Raw genomic sequence first — 17,927 nt, forward strand, 5'->3', positions numbered from 1 at the left:
TACACAGAAGTTCACACATAATTTGCATGTGTTAACTGGCAATACATTACATTGGGACCAGCAGAATCACTCACATGCACTCTGTCAGAAAATATTTATAGTAGTGCACTATTTTCAGGCAACACACACATGCCACAGTGAACCAGTGAAACATGCTGGTTTTGACCACCTCTCCACAAAATACTACTGGCTAGTATGTTCAAATGATTATGTCTCTATCCATGATTGCAAACCCAGTATACTGAGACCAGTTGTCCAGGACTGGCCCTGAAATCCAATGTCAGTTCACACTTGCAAATGTTTGCCCATTGCTTTGTGAACAATAGGTGTATGAGCATAAAACACACACACACACACACACACACACACACACACACACACACACACACACACACACACACACACACACACACACACACACACACACACACACACACAGACTCACAATTTTATTTTGGAGAACTTTTTCACTCCTGTGTATAATCCTATGTCCTTCCTACCCAGTGCCCCATGTCTGTGCTTCTCTGCCAACATTGTTCTCCTAGACTAACTCCAAAATGGCTGGGACTGATCACAACAACTAAAGGTGTCATGCAGGTCTTGGCCACCACCATCAGCCAGGCTGTTACTCTCCCTTCTCAGTGTAGCCTTTGTGGTTACTTCTGAATGGTGGTCATGCAGCATATTGCCCAACAATGACACTCCCCAGGCATGATGTCCCCAGCTTCCACCATGGATCACTATGAGATGTGACCATGTAAACCCTCAACCCCCCTCCCAGAATGGGCATACCCATCCATCTGCTGCTCCATCTCTCGCCCAAGCTGCTAATCAAATTAAGGCCAGCTGAGCCATAGTTAGGGCTTTGTCCCTCTACACCACTGGAGTGGCCATTAACATGCATCTAATTTAATATTTTCAAACCTACACGTACACATACACATACAGGATGGCATGCATACAATTGCCTACTACAGAATGCTATTTCAATTAGTGTACATAAGTAATATGTATGTCCTATAGAATGAAATGTTTGCACTGGTGGTGTCAAGGGCCAAAGTCATAATTACAGACCAAGTGATCCAAGTTTGATAACTCTCAGATGCCTGACAGCACAACCATGGGAAAATGGTCACATAAAGTCTCTTCATTTAGCAAAAATTTTGGAAAGCAGATCTACAACAAATATTCAATCATATAAATATGTACAAATTTTGTGCAATGCCCAAGGGTTCATTAAAGCCTTCAGCACCACTACTACCCTATACAGTGATACAGACACTATCTAAAATAATAGGAATAAATCTAACCTAACAGACATGACATGACTAGCACATGTGAAAGTGTGAACCCCAAGTTCCTACTCTTCAAACTTAATAAATTTAATTTCTAGAACCCAACACTAGGAAGGATAAAATCAACTTACAGGGCAGATTATTCCAAGTATAGCCTAATTCCCTCCTTTCTACTCAAGGTATCTTTAAATATGCATGGCTCCCAAAGCTCTGTTCTTCATCCAATTCTATTCTTTTTCTCTTAATTAACATCACTGCAGGCATCAAGCACCTAATCATGTATGTTGATGACATAATCAGCCTAGCATGCAGTCATAACATACACACCCTTCAGCACAAACTTCCAAGCACTTTAACAGAATTATGCACTTGGATCCACAGGCATATACTACTCATTAGCTATCCAAAATAAAGCAGTAACATCATAGAACATCAAAACCATTTCCACTTGTGCATAACTCAGCTAAATGTCCATGTTCTCCCATTAATCTTAAATCAAAGCTATCAAGGATGTACCCTAGACACCAAACTTTTCCTTCAGCAAACACATTGAAAACACTATTAATAAAATTCTCATCCAACTCAGACTCTGCTATAAAATCTCCAATCTGCTAAGTTTAACAACGTACAAAGGCTTAGCAAAAAAATGCATTAATACCCAAACTGGAATACAGACTACCTTTTAATAATACCACTACAGTACAAATACTTAAAAACTATAGGCAACAATCAACAAAATATGCAGATACATTCTCTTAACTGACCACAGAATCTGCCAATGTCACCAGCTACCATTCCATGAAAGGTCAGCCTTTTTTTTTCTTTGTAATGTTCACAATTCTCAGTCAAGGTCAATGCCTACCACTTAGGTCCAAACTACAAATCAGACAACTAGTTACTCCATAAGATATGATGCCTATAACTGCATATCGCTAGCTACACTCAGATTCAAAACCACTACTGGTGAAAGAGACATCTTTAAATTAGCCCCAGTAGTATAGAGTCATCTGCCATCTGAAAGCAAACAAGAAGGTACAACTACACAGTTTCAGAAATGAAAGTGAGCTTGTTCAAAGAAATATCATGTTTCTGTTACAAAGACAAATGGTAGTCTAAGGGCATATATCACATTAAGCATGGAGGCAATTGGGCCAATGGGCAATAGCAGCAGCAGAAGCAATCACAATAATAAAGTTTCTCCTAAAGCTTTGTTCACATCATTATATCATGTGCAAATAAGTTTTACCATTCCATCTGCTAACATATGCTACAAACTAGTCTCCTAAATGCACCTGTTGTAAATAGCATGTGAACAATGCTTTCATGTTCTATTTGTGTAGTCTGTGTTGCAGTTATCTTGTACACCAAATTTAAATATCTACTTATCTCTATATGTTCTGTAACTTGTTTTAATTGACATTTGTTTATTATCTTAGAAGTTCTTTAATAGCTTGCTATTTGTTCCAATGGTCTGTTTTGTATTGTTACTAGAACATACTCAGTTATCATGAATAATTAATAAATTAATCACTAATTAGTGCAGTGAGTACAAATTCCTAGGGACACATGCATCGCTCTGTATTTAGCTGATGGAGATGGAGGAAACTGTCTCACAGTGCCTCTTAGACATATGCGGCATTCAACCTATGTCAGGCCTTTGTGGAACTAAAATCTTGTGCATTCACAATGACCTACTGCTTGCCTCATCCAAAGGCTGTTGCTAACCAAGGTGTATAGACCTTAAGAAAGCACAAAAACATGCTTGATGTCTTCCTTACTTCATTATATATACCCCTCCAAGTGTACATGCATTCACAGTGATGGAGATATGAATGAAAAGACAGACTGGGGACTTATTTATTTATTGTCTTTTGTTTATCAGGATGATCCGACTGGACACTCAGGCCTATTTTCATCGAAATCCTGGGGGAGAAAAGCTCTATTAAAGATCCAAAAATTGCAAAGAAAATTACAGAGAAAAAGGAATTTCAGTTTCTAAACAGTAGAAATGGGGTTTTAGAAACATGCAACGGGTAATACAATCAAAACAGAGGTTAATAAAATTTGATTTCTATAGGAATGCTATACAATAATGAACTGGTTACAGTTATATATACAACAATATACAAACTGTATTTACAGAGGAGTGATGAAAAGCAGATATAGTTGTAAATGTAGACAGGATTTATTTACATTATTTACAGGATAAGATGAGAAAGCTGGGACTTAGACATAACTAACAGCCCCCCCCACTCCCTTATCTCACACACTTCTCACTTCCATTCTTTCCTCACCTTTCCTTAGCCTACTGGCCCTTCTTAGACTCTCCTACCTCCCCTACAAAATCTTCACACAATTATCTAGTCCACTCTCCCAACAGCTACACTTACACACAATATAACAACATGCAACTTCAGCTCCTTCTGCTTCCTATTCTGATCTTTCTCTCTTGGTTATCATCTTACCACTCTAATCTGCTATACCCTCCTCTATCCCCAACTGTCTCCCAAATAACATCTGCCTCCATTAAATGCCAGAATGTCCTTATTTCTCCATTTCTGTGTAATAAACTACATATTCATTATCACAAACTAAAGCACTTCAATCTTACAATCACTACCACTAAACAAAAGTTTAAACCCACTACCTACTTCATCTACCTCACTAAACCTGCCATACCTCCTATCACCCTCCTACCAGATGGGGACATCCACCCCAATCCCTGACCATTCTCTTCTTCCAACCCTACCCTCTCTACAAACAGGCACCGACTCCCAACCTCTCCATCTAAGCTCCTAGCTCTCTACTCCATAAACCTAGGAAGTCTCACTAATGAAGTCACTGAACTACACACATGGATTTCTAACTACTCTCCTCACATCTTAGCTCTAACAGAAACTTGGCTCAAACCTCATATAAAAAACTCAGAAATCCCCCCCAGTTAGAAAATATTACGGCAAGACAGACTATCCAAAAAAGGGGGAGGTGTAGCTATCATGTACTCAGACCATCCCAGCCTTACACCCTTTGACTTCCTCTCCCTGATTTCTCACCTGCAGAATTCATCTTCCTCAACTGACACTTTAACCCTCACAAGAAATTTGCAATTGCATCCATCTACATTCCTCCTGGCAACAATATTCCGATTCTTGAATCTATCCTATCCTGGATCTTGCAACATCTATCTTACGAAACAATATTACTAGGGGATGTTAACATCGATTGGAATAAACTCTCCTCCCACTCCCCAAGCCTCAGCATTTACCTTTTTGGGTTCAGTCAACTCATTACTACCCCGACTCGCATTAACAAAAACTCCTGCTCCATCCTTGAGTGGATCTTAAATTCCAACCCTTATCAGTACCACAAAACCTGTACCTTACCTGACTCCTTAAGTGATCACCTCCTTGTCTCCATACTAAGAATACAATCTCATAACTCTAAAATCCACCATTGTAAAGACTGTCGAAACCTGTCAAATTTCATTTCAAATAAGTTCAACTACCAGCTCTCCCTTCTAAACTGGTCCCATCTATTCAGCCTTCCTCTGAATGAAGCTGTACTTGAGTTTAACAACATCTTCCTTAATATACTAAACTCCCTAGCACCCATAAAGAAAATTAGGATCAAATCTAAGCCAGCACCCTGGCTCACCAAACATACCCTCACCACCATGAAACTCTCAGACTCAATTTGGAAACAAAGGAAAAAGTCAAAATCCTGTTCTCTCTTCCTTACATTCAAAGAACTAAGAAACCATACCAAAAAAATGCATTGTCCAAGACAAGAAAAACTTCTCCCTAGGGGCTCAATCTACACACTCTTCAAACCCTAAACAATTTTGGTACACTGTGAACAATATTATCTACCCAGGAAAACCTACCACCTCCAACCCCTTTCCTAATAAAACACCTCTTGAAATAGCCACCCTACTAAATGACTACTTTATAGATTCAATCTGCAAACTAACCCCTCCTGACACCAACCAATCACAACCCCTCTCTCCCTCCAGCACCTACCCTCTCTCACACTTCTTCCTAAAACCAGTTCCCACTTCCTACATAAAATCTCTTCTGAAAAAACTTAAGCCATATTCTCCTTTCTTCAACAATTTACCCCCCTTCAATTTTTTAAACCTGCAGCCAATACTATAGCATACCCTGCATCAATCTTTATTAACCATTCTACCAAAGAATCCTTAGTCCCAGACATCTGGACAGCCTTCTATACAATACCACTTCACAAAGGTGGCAACTGCACTGAACCATCCAATTTCCACCCTATAGCTGTCCTCTCACCTCCCTCAAAAATCTTAGAAACATGCATTCATACATAGCTTTTGAATCATCTACTCCAGGAAAATCTTTTCACCTCCTCTCAGCATGGTTTTAGGCCCTACCACAGCACCTCCACTGCCCTTCTTTCCTTCACACAGACCATAGCAGAAGCTAGGGATAACAAGAAACTGGTGTCTTACCTATTCCTAGACCTCCCCAAGGCATTTGACACTGTCTCCCACCCTAAGCTCCTTACAAAACTAACTGAACTTAACTTCTCTGCATCCACTAATCTTTGGTTCTCTAGTTATCTTACTGACAGACAGCAATCCATTAGGTGGCTCTCCTCCTGCTCTCTCTTCTTTCCTATCAAAGCTGGTGCACCCCAAGGTCATATTCTTGGCCCCCTTCTCTTCAATATCTTTACTAATAATCTTTGCTCTGCCTGCTGCACATCTTCTATAATCCAGTATGCAGACGACACAACTCAACAATTAAATGAGAAACTGAAAAATGGCTAGAGCAATCTCAAATATGCTGAATTCCAAAGAAACCTAAAAGCCAGAGTGAAATGAACTAGCACAAACTACAAAACTATTGGTTGTAATAATTGACCATACATTGACAGTCGGTCAGCACATACAATATGTTGCTCAAAACAACCAATCATGAATTAGGACTTATTTATAAAAATTAGCCCTTTTCTGTTATAGCACTATGGTAATAACATAAATCAAACCTATCTTCTTAGTATTCTCCTGCAATCCCCCTCTCTGACAACCCTACTGACCTCCACTGTCTTACACAAACTTCATTTAATATCATTGAACACTGGCTAATTAATAACCAACTCATCTTTAATCCAAAGAAAACCAAGCTACTACTTTTCCTCCCAAAATCACTGGCCAACCTTAAGACATCTTTCACACTCTCTTCCCTAGATAATACTATCCATGCTGACACACACACCAAACTTCTCGGTGTCACAATAGATGATAACCTGAAATTTGACCTTCATATCCAACAACCCATCTTGAGGACCAATCAAAAATTTGGTCTACTGTACAGAAACAAAAAATTCTTATCAACCTCCTCTAGGCTCTCCCTAGCTCAAGCCTACCTCCTCCTCTGCCTACTTTACGCCTCCCCAATATTTGTCCACCTCCAAGCAAATCAGCTAAACAAACTCAATCAAACCTACAACCAGGTAGCTAGATTTGTCTGTAGCTTTCCCTATAAATCCCACCACTGCCTAGCTCTCAAACAACTGCAATGCCTGGAATTCCCCCAACTGCTCCACCTCTCTCAGCTTCAAATGACACATTTTTTACTCCACAAACCTGCCAACTGCCCCTCCCTATCTACCCTCATATCCTCTTACAAACCCTTCCGATCTCTCTGCAGCACCGACCAACACCTTCTTGATACCTACAGACCCAATAAAATGATAGGCAATTTACTTTATAAATGCTCTATGTCTCAAACTTGGAATAATCTCCCTAACAATCTATGTTCTATCCACTCTGCCACCCTTTTCAAAAAATAGTTGAAGAACTACCTCAGTAACTCAGCCTCCTGTACCTGTCACCACCCTACCTAACTATTACCCACCCAGCTATTCTACAGTACAATAGTCCCTCCTAACCCAAATTTACTTTCCTAGTGTTCAACTAGCACTGAGATCCTTCATTAGTATTTTTGAGCCTTTCTCTACTCAAACCTTATTTTATCTCTTCCACTACTACTAGTCTACCCACCTCCTCTCCCACTACTGCTTAACCCTTTCTCTCTATACTGTCTTAACCCTCCTTCACTTTTCTTCCCTTCCCTCAACCTCACTCCCTTCTACTACTTACTGTTTCTCACCCCCTGCTTACTTAGTCCAACAATATTAATAGAAATCCCTCTTTCTAAACCACTTTTTTATTGTAAAAATGTTGCATTTCATCTCTGCTGTTTTTTATGTGTGATATACTCTCAGAACTGTATAGCATCATGTTACCTTGTACTCAGTTTATTTTATGCCTATAATGTATGCATTTGTAAGTTACATTCTATCTCTGCTGATTTTTTTATGTATGATAGATTCTATTAATTGTATAGCATTATTGCACCTTGTATCTGAAATTTTTATACCCCAAATGTATGTATTTACTAATTTTGTAACTCTGTACTTGTTCTTTTATGTGGAGGTTTTGTCCTTGGGTCTCCACTGATAATGGACCTCCAGGCCAGTGGACTAACCCGGCTGTATTACAGTATTTGGAAGTTATTAGTTGGCTCTGATTACTTGAGTGAAAGCAATGTGGTAGGGGTAGTACTTGAGAATGTTTTATAGAGAAGGGCACATATGTGGTTTGTGTATTATTTTGTGGGCAATGTAAGGTGATTAGGTAGTTTTAGCCAGCTGAGCTTCTTTAGTGTTAAGCAGTGGTACATACTACAGGATGCATCGGCTGCAAATATGGCTATTTTGTTAAAGCATGCCTGTAATTTATTTAGTAGGATGGCCTGAATGTTGGTTAGCATGGGTGATCCATAGAGAAGGGAGGGGAGAAGGTAGGATAATGCTAAGGATTTTCTTGAGGAATCTGTGAGGTAGGGTTTGTTTCGGTAAAGACTTGGAGTAGCAGAGAAGAAGCAGGATAGTGGATAAGGCTACACATTTTCATCTCTATGGAGAATGACAGAGCTTGGCTGTATATAGAGAACAGCAGATGGTTAACTATGCATGCTGCACCTGGCTCAGTATGTATTCATATAGAGGAGTCATACTGAAAATGCATAGACAAAAACTGAACCATGAGTGAAGGAGTCAAATTAAACGAGAAACTGAAAAATGGCTAGAGCAATCTCAAATACTCTTAATTCCAATGAAACCTACAAGCCAGTGTAAAATGAACTAGCACAAACTACAAAACTATTGGTTGTAATAATTGACTGTACTTTGAAAGTACATAGAATATGTTGCTCAAAGCAAGCAATCATGAATTAGGACTTCTTTAAAAAATAAGCCATTTTCTATTATAGCACTCTGGTAAAAATATAGATCAAACCTATCTGCTTAATATTCTCCTGCACTCCTAATCAATTTCTACTGATATGCACTCTATTCATTTTACCAAACTGGTCACAAAGTCAACAGATAACAATATTAACCAAACACTTCACTGTCTTCCTACAGCTACCTAATATGTCGACTCACACTTACAATAAGAATCCCAACAAAATCCACTTTAATCAAGAAACATGCCTGCCAGCAACTAGTTATTAAACTGCTACTCATCCCACAGAGAACTGCATTCACTGATACAACACTTACTCCTTACTCTAAAAAAGGAAAATCATAACCGTGACTGCCTATACTCTGTAAAACACTGCGAAGGTGTAGAAGTCTTCCCAAAATACATCACAGATATCTTATCCTGAAAACCTACCTGCCAACAAAGCACTCCTGCATTTGTACATCATCATAGCTAAGACCCCTTCTTATTCTGACCTTAATCCATATGTATTTTAAAGCCCCAGTGAAATCATTCCAAACAAATCAGTCCTGTTCTTGTACCAGCACCAATACTAAGTCCACTCCTAATGCAGCCAGCTGAAGTGTGTCAGAACATCCTCAGGCTTTTCCTCTTCCTCCTCAAGACTTGGGTGAATAAATGGATAAAAATATGCATGCACTGCATCTGCTGTCCAAGGACTAAACTCCCAGTCTGACTTTATACAGAAACTGTAAAATAGTGCTGAATGTTCTGTAGATGTGATGCTTTTCCATGATACAATTACTATGCAATGTATTTCACATGCTGATCACCTTTCAAATTAGGTATATTGATGTTATGCAGTGTATTAAAATTTGATAGCTAATGATAATCGCCTGTGCAAATACATGCAATTTAGGGCTTTGGTCCCCAGGCTGCCACTTAAAAGGACCTTTGCCCTATTGGACTTCCTCAGTAATCAAAGGCAAGCAAGAAAAATAAATAAGCATGCAAAAACATAATTATTATACCATGACCCCCCCAAAACGTGCACGCTGATTGGCCAGCGTGCCCGTTGTAAATCGAGTTTTACTAATGGAAAAAGGTCCGGTCGCCCGGACTTTTTTCCATTAGTATAACTCATTTTTTTAAAACACTGTCTCGCTATGTTAAATGGGTTTAACATAGCGAGACAGCTTTAAAATAAGCAACGGAGATCTCCGCTGTTTTTAAAGCTGTCTCGCCATGTTAAACCCATTTAACATAGCGAGACAGTGTTTAGCACGGAAGCAAGATCTCCGTTGCTTTTTATCTGGCTATGTTAAATGAGTTTAACATAGCGAGACAGTTTTAAAATAAGCAACGGCTCCGTTGCTTATTTTAAAACTGTCTCGCTATGTTAAACTCATTTAACATAGCGAGACACTAAAAGCAACGGAGATCTTGCTTTCTCCTGCTTTTGCCCACAGCTCTGATGTACTGCGCAGGCGCGCAGTACATCAGAACTGCCGCGGATGCCAGACATCTGCGGAAGGGCAGTAAACAGGCATCATACTATGCCATTATTTAAGAAAAGTAACAGTTTCTTTTCTTAAATAATGTCATGAGCAATAACCACGCCTGGGTGGGTAATGATTTACCCACGGTTGGCTTTGTTTGGTCCCTCGGGCTTCACCCTCGGGACCAAACCACACCAACCGTGGGTAAATTTAGCATTACCCACACCCAGGCGTGGGTTATTGCTATAATAAGGTCTGCTGTACAAAGACTTAAGAAAAAATATACCCACATGGCAAGACTACTACTGTTTGCCCTAAATCCGGAGCAACTTTATATATCAGTCTAATTCATTTATGTTATGTGATCACAGAATATACAGATTGGGGATAGATGGACAACCCCCTACCCTTGATGGCAGTCCAGGAGGGCTTGTCTCCCTGGATATATGTTTGTTTTTATTATTATTATTTTATGCATTTTTGATTTTATACACAAAACCCGAAGAAGCATAGCTTGTTTAAGATGACTTGACCGAACATAGTTAAAACATACGTGTACATGTATATATATATATATATATATATGAGAGGAAAAGCCGAAAGACACAAATAAAGAATATATATGAGACATCTGAATAAGATTGAGTCCATGTTTGGTTGACATCTTTTTAGTTGACACAATCTGGTTGATTAAGCAGAATATCTACAGGTGTGCAAGGCAATTCTCAGGGTTGGGGAATATGCCGTTTCTGCAATATTGTGTAACCTTGAAGCTAGTATATATAATTAGCAGGGGATATGGGGTGCAGGAAGGCTTGTTCCTGCAAAAACAATATTTTAATCTTTTTTGACTTCAGGATTTTGTATGTGCCAAGGTTGTTGCTCATCATATGCATAATAGATTGCCAAAGTTCATGTTGTCGACCCTTTGTAATCGAGGATTTGAAGGTTGATATTTGGGTTTTTCAGCTATTATCAGAATCATACATTATATATCTCGCTTTATATATATAGATATATGGTATACATTCATTTAGTCGATGAAACAATCTCCTAACTTTAGTTTTTCCGAACCAGAATGTCAATTTTTAAAGTGATGAACGGTCAGAATGTCGTACAAAACACCGAATGCGACATTTCCGACTATATATTGTGTGTTTCGACTATCTCTGGTTTGGAAATATGAGAACCTGCTGCACTTCCACGAAATGCAGTGGTGGATTCTTGTTAAAAGTTCATGGAACTTTTAACAAGAATCCAACAGTGCATGTTGTGGAAGTGTTTGTACCAGCTATTCCTCTGACAAGAGGAATCTTGGAAGGGACAGCCTTTATTGGAGCCAGGTTCCTCATATCTGTGGTTTAGATTTGTCAAGTTGTCAGATGTAGATATGAGTGTGAAGTCATCTGTGTATTGTATTAGGGATGCCTAGTTGTTTGGATGTGTGGGGGGTGGTAGTGAGAATGTTAAAGAGGAGAGGACCAAAGATAGAGCCTTGTGGTATACTGTTGGTGATTTGGAGGTATGGAGTGACAGTAGAGAGACATTTTACTAACTGATACCTATTTGACATGTAGTTTCTGAACCAGAGAAACATGGGCTGAGATAGATGTAGTGAGGACATTTGAAGTAGAAGTTTGCTATGACAAACTGTGTCGAAGGCATTAGACAAGTCTAGAAATAAGGAGGAGTCTAGTTTGACATTATCTTTTGATTTATTGACAGTATCAATAAAGGTTAGGAGTTCAATGTTAGTACTATGGGAGGAAAGGAAGTCATCTTGTGCGGGGCACAGGACTTCTTCCTGCAGAAGATGGTTTAGCACTTGTTTTTGAATACATTTTTCAAGTATTTTGGAGAGGTGGAATAAGATTGCTATAGGTGTAAAGTTAGTAATTTCTGCTGAATTTCCTCTTTTGTGTAGATGGATAATGTGAGATTTTTTTCCAGGGGGGGGTGTAGGATTCCTGGATTGACCTAGGTATAATGATTGAGACAGGACAGGCAAGGTTATTGGCTTCTATTTTAATGTAGTCACTTGGAAGGTGATCATCTTAAGTAGAGCATGGTTTGAATTAATTTAAGAGTAGATTTGTAAAAGATGTGGGAAGAGGTTTGAAGGTAAAAGTGGATGTGGTAATATGTGGCTGTTGGGTAAGATTGGATTGGATGTGGGGGATCTTTGGTTAGAGATACTGCAAATAAAATGAAATAAGAGTTGAATTCTGTTGCAGTTTCAAGTGTTAAATTATGAATGTACCATAAAGACTTGAAAAATAAAAAGTCATGGACATTCAGAAGCCATGCGCCTACAAAAATGTGTTGTCCTTAAGGGGTCATTTGCATATATCCCATTTGCCTGCATTGTTAGATTGTATACATTTAGATACAATAGTGCATGTATGCTTCTGTTTGTTAGAATATATGTAGTAAAATATATACATTTAAATGCATGTGCATTTCTGCTTCTTAGCATATATACATTAAAGGGTTAAGCTTTTCTTAGTTGAAAATTATTAGAAAATAATAAATGCATGTTTTGGCATCCTACTGTGTGTGATACAAAATGTTCTGTGACTGGTACAACTTGAAGGGGCATTGGAACTGTTATTATTGCTTAGTTTGGACTGACCAAAAATGCTTTATCACCTACATTTTTTAAATTAAAGGAATGCATTAGCACTTCATCTACATGGTGGATAAAAGTCATTAATGAAATTATCTTTTTTTACATATTCCTTTCTATTGCTCCTGCTACTGTAACATGCCTTTGCTTACTTTATGGAGTATTATACCTCAGTGTCATTTATACATGCTTCATGCTGTATAGCAGCAGTATTACTATTTTTTTTTTCAAAAATAAATATTTCTGCGTGTGTGCCAGATGATGTAAGATGATGTCATATTTGAGTATAACTGAGGCGATCTGCACATCCCAGTTGCATGCTGGGGACTGCTGAGGATTGTGTAGACTCTGTTACTTTTCCCATGCATTCACATGATCAGAAGACCATGTTCACAAGTAGCTGAGAACTTATTATGTGAATCTGTGATTCATAGAGCTAAATGTAAAAGAACCTAACCAGAGGCATTTTATTTGACCCTCTGTATGTCCTACTGTAAACTGTTTTGAATGGACATATACATGCTGGAAATGGTAATGTGCCCCCCAAGCCTTGCCAAGTATGGAAAGTGGCCCCTGAATTGTATGATAAGCACCCCCTGAGCCAAAAGGGTTGGACACCCTTGTACTGAGACAAGGCTGTATCTGTTAACAAACTTTTCTTACTATTGTGAATGTAATCATGATAGTCCAAACATTGCTTCAGCGCAGCTTTACTTGGCTGAATTGAGATTCTACATGTCTATATAATTCCAGGGCTTGTGTCTCCTAACTTTTTTTCTTAATGAAAATTGCTGGCATGGTTTCATTGTTGTGTTGTTTGACATATGATTACAGCAAAAGATTTTTGTGTGAATGTGGCATATTTTTTTAGGTGCAGTAATGATGCAAAACAAGGGATGAAGATATAGAGAAAACAATTGCAACCATGAGGAAAACCACATCTTCATGGCTGTCCTTATAACATATGGCAAACGTCTCTTTGGTAAAGGAAGCCCAAACAAGCTGAGAGGGCAAAAGCCTGGAATCAAGTTGTAATGGACATTAATGTGGTTGCTGGAAGGAAATGCACATTAATGCATAGCAAGAAGAGGGGAAATTATATGGTAGGATATGCTAGAGTCAAGGTGAGTCAGAATGCAATTGCCCTTACCGGTACAAAGCAAGGCTTTAATGCTTATCCCGTTAATACCAAATAAGTGCTACCTCCTTTCCATTCTTGGGATGACTGTAACACAGAAGATGATGGCACTGTAATAATCAGAGGTGGTGTGGACAATGGCTACTACCAACATCTGCAGCAACAACTGTCTGCTCAGGAAGCTTGGTTTAAAACCATTAACCTATATTGTTATGGGGAATCGAATGCTGACACTGAATGATTACATTAAACACATGGCAATTACTATTAGCAGGTGAATCTTCCACATCTGCACAGAGTGACAATGAAGGCAGTGTGCATGGTAAGTCCACACCTCCTTACTCAGCATACAGTAGTGTATGCGACTTCTTTATTGGTAATGTTGTCTAATAACTTTTTCAGGCTTAGCAGTGGAAACAAACAGTTCCACCATACCAATACGTTTGGTACATATCAACAGCAGATTTGCTTTTGAAGATGACGATGATGATAACATAGTTGGGAGGCAGGCTGAGGAAAGTGACACTTGGTCCACAAGTTTAATTGTAGGATCTCACACCCCACAACATGTTAGTAACTCTTTAAGAAAAGATAGTGCATCACAATGTCAAGCACATGCTGACATTACACTCAAGCTTGAACAAGGGGAATACCCCTGCACTTCTACACCAATATCTCTAAACCCAGAGGAACACTTTCAGGATAATGGCAGAAATACAGAGGTAACAGTGACCACAGTGACAACTTTTCAAAGGGGGGTCAGATGCAGGAATTTGTTACAGCTACCCCAAGAAGCATGTTTAATATTCAGCAAAACGCGTTGCCATGAATAACTACTTAAATAAAATAGAACAAAGCTTCAGCAGATAAAGATGTGCCTAGTCAGAAAAGCTCCAACAAAACAACAGAAAGACTGGCTATAATCACCAGAGGAAATACTTTTATTAACAAACTTTTACAACAATGCTTCTTCAGATTAAAAACAGAAAACAGCCTCCATCTGGTTTATATAACCATCAAGGCTACATGACTTAAAGCACAGTTACTTATTGGCCACTATAATTTCATCTGCCTCAACTTCAAAACAGTTTGAATAATATTAAGCCCATTCAAACCTGGACTTGAATCTGCTCTTAGTTTATTAATCGACATATGCTATGCATTCTCTATTTGAACAACTATATCTCCAGCCCTCTTATTTTCATGCAATTTATGTATAACTAAACATTCAAAACAATGACCTTGAGTTGTATTTCTTATATGCTCATATAATGCATTAGTTTCAAAATTTCATCTTATTTCAGACATATGATTACACCAGGACATCAAAGGGACATGGAAGGAGTATTTCCAGCAGCTTCTGAATGAAGAAAACCCAACAGAAGCTGTACTGCCCCAGAAAAAGCCTGTGATGAAAGAAGAGGAGGAGCCCATCATATGAGAAGTCAGAGAAAACAGCAAGCTCAGATGAGGTCACAGCAGATATGATAAGGATGCTTTGTGAGATAGGAGAGAAATGACATCTGAGGGTACTCATAGCAGAGTGAAGAGAAAGGCGTATCCCAGATGACTGGAGAGTAAGCATACTCATGCCAGTGTGTATGAGAACAAAGGAGAGATCCACAACGGTGGACAGTACAGAGACATCAAACTTCCATCGCATTGCATGAAAGTTCTGAAGAGGGTGATTGATAAATGGGATATGCAAAGCATTGCAATGTAAGATGGGAGATGAGCAGTTTGGATTCAGATCAGGATGCAGCACAACTGATCCGATGTTTGCAGTAAGACAGAGAGTTGACAAGAAGTCAGAGATGAGGAAAGAGTCCAACTGTGAATTCCTAGACCTGGAGAAAGCATATGACCAAGAAAACTGATTTGGACAGTACTGTGGTAGTTTGAAGTCCCAGAAACATTTGTAAAGTTAGAGCAGGCTATGTACAAGGACCCAATGACTCAAGTACGAACAGTGTTCAGTCTCACAAAAGGGTTCCCAGATGTAGTGGATGTGCAAAAGGGTTCAGCTCTGAGCCAGCTGATGTTCATACTGTTGAAGGACTATATTAGCAAATGGGTTAGAGGGGACAGATCAAAAAAGTTGCTGTATGCAGCCAATGTGACATTACAGGCATACTCTGAGCAAGAACTTCAACAAAGAATAAAGGAATGGAATGCAAAACCAAAGGCATATAGGATAAAACTAAGCACAGATAAGACAGTGGTAATGGCAGCAACCTGGGGAATTCAGAAGAAGTTGAAAACTGAGATAGAAGGGACAGTAGTGCAATAGGTTAATAGCTTCAAGTATCTGGGAGGGGTGGTTGAGAAGAAGGGAAGTCTGAATAAAGAAGTCAAATCTAGAATCAGAGGGGCTGCAGCCAACTGGCAGAGAGTCTCAGGTGTAGTCTATGTCAGAAGAATGTCAAAGAAGCTGAAAGTGAGGTGTACAAGGCAGTGGTGTGACCAGTACTACTGTATGGTACAGAGACCTGGGCAGTAAAGGTAGAGCAGATGAGGAAGCTAGAGGTGACGGAAATGAATAGCCTGAGAAGGGAGGTAGGATGCACACTGTTGGACCGATGAAGAAAGAGGACATAAGAGCAGAAGCCAAAGTAGCTCCAGTTGCAGAAAGGATCAAAGAGAACAGATTACAGTGGTTCAGATGCATGTTCAGAAAAGCAGAAGACAATCTGGTGAAGAAGATTTGGAACAGACAGGAAGAAGTAAGAGGAAATGAGGGCATCCAGCAAAGAGATGGATGGATTGTGTAAGAGAAGACCTGTCCCAGTCAGGCATGAGTCTCAATGATTACATATTCTCTCCCATGGCTATTAGACTTATCAATATAACATGCTGTACCAGCTACATTTGGCTAAATATACTATATTTTTAGTGTCACAGATAGCTTAAGTATCAGATGAAATGTTTGTGTAATTGGTTGTGTGAATAAATTATCCCTTAAAATAAACATCCAGAAAGTGCATCTATGACATGGATTCATTCCCTATTCTGGGTAAGTATAGTATGAATACCTTTGTCGATATTACAACATCAAAGCTTTAGTTAATCGAATAACTAAAGCTTAATCTTGTAATATCGAAACTGGAAAATGTCAAATGGCCATTTCAACCCAGGGAAACATTTCACTTGGCCACTTCAAAAAAAAAACTTTACACCTGAAATCAAGTAGGGGGCTTCGCCCCAACATGCCCTGATGTGGGGGGCTGTGCCCCTCACACCTCCCATAGCTAAATATACCAACACAGAGATAGCTCCAAATTGGAGAAAAAGGCATAATCCACAAAACGGCTAAGGGAAGCACTTCCCTGGGTTGAATCGGCTGTTCAATATTTTACTGTTTCGATATTACAAGATCAAGCTTTAATTATTCAATTAACTAAAGCCTCAGTCTTGTAATATAGATCCTGAATACCTCTGTGTTGCTCTTTGTATCATAGTAGCTCTTTTAAGCTATCTGCATTTCTGTATCCAAAGAGAGGTTTTTCCATGTCAATATTTTTAAAATCTATATCTTTAAGGATATGCAAATGCTTCTTAACTATTTGATGAAGTGATTTAGTATCCATATTATAAATAAATACTATACATAAGTAATCACTTATACATATTGAGATTGTATTGAGTGTCTAAGCCCTTCATTTCTTAATGAAATACACATGCCCTTTGTTCTTCTATTACCTTATCTCATAAGCTCTATGAAAACAAGTTTGTCAACAGACCCATCATCTTCTTCTTCATATTTGTTTTATCTGTATTTACCCTAGCAACCCATAGCATCTTTTCCTTAGTAATATTACTGAACATGTGTGGGGGTTATGTAATCATTCAATGTAGATATGTATTTCTCTCATCTCCTTGGAATAAATGGTAGTATGTAGTTCTTTATAGGTTCATATTTGTGTACCTGGCAAATGACCACTTGGGCCCTTGTAAGCCTACCTGTGCAAACCATATGTGACCACAAATTTGATTTATATAGGTAGTGATTTACTGACTTTCTCTATCCATCCTCTGAGATAAGCAGCCAGACCAGGGTGAATTCTGTTTATCTATCTATTGCTCCAAATTGCACTTAAATTAGGATAGG

This window comes from Protopterus annectens, chromosome 12.part0 (genome assembly GCF_019279795.1).
Source record: "Protopterus annectens isolate FY-2018-M chromosome 12.part0, PAN1.0, whole genome shotgun sequence".
Lineage (NCBI taxonomy): Eukaryota > Metazoa > Chordata > Ceratodontiformes > Protopteridae > Protopterus > Protopterus annectens.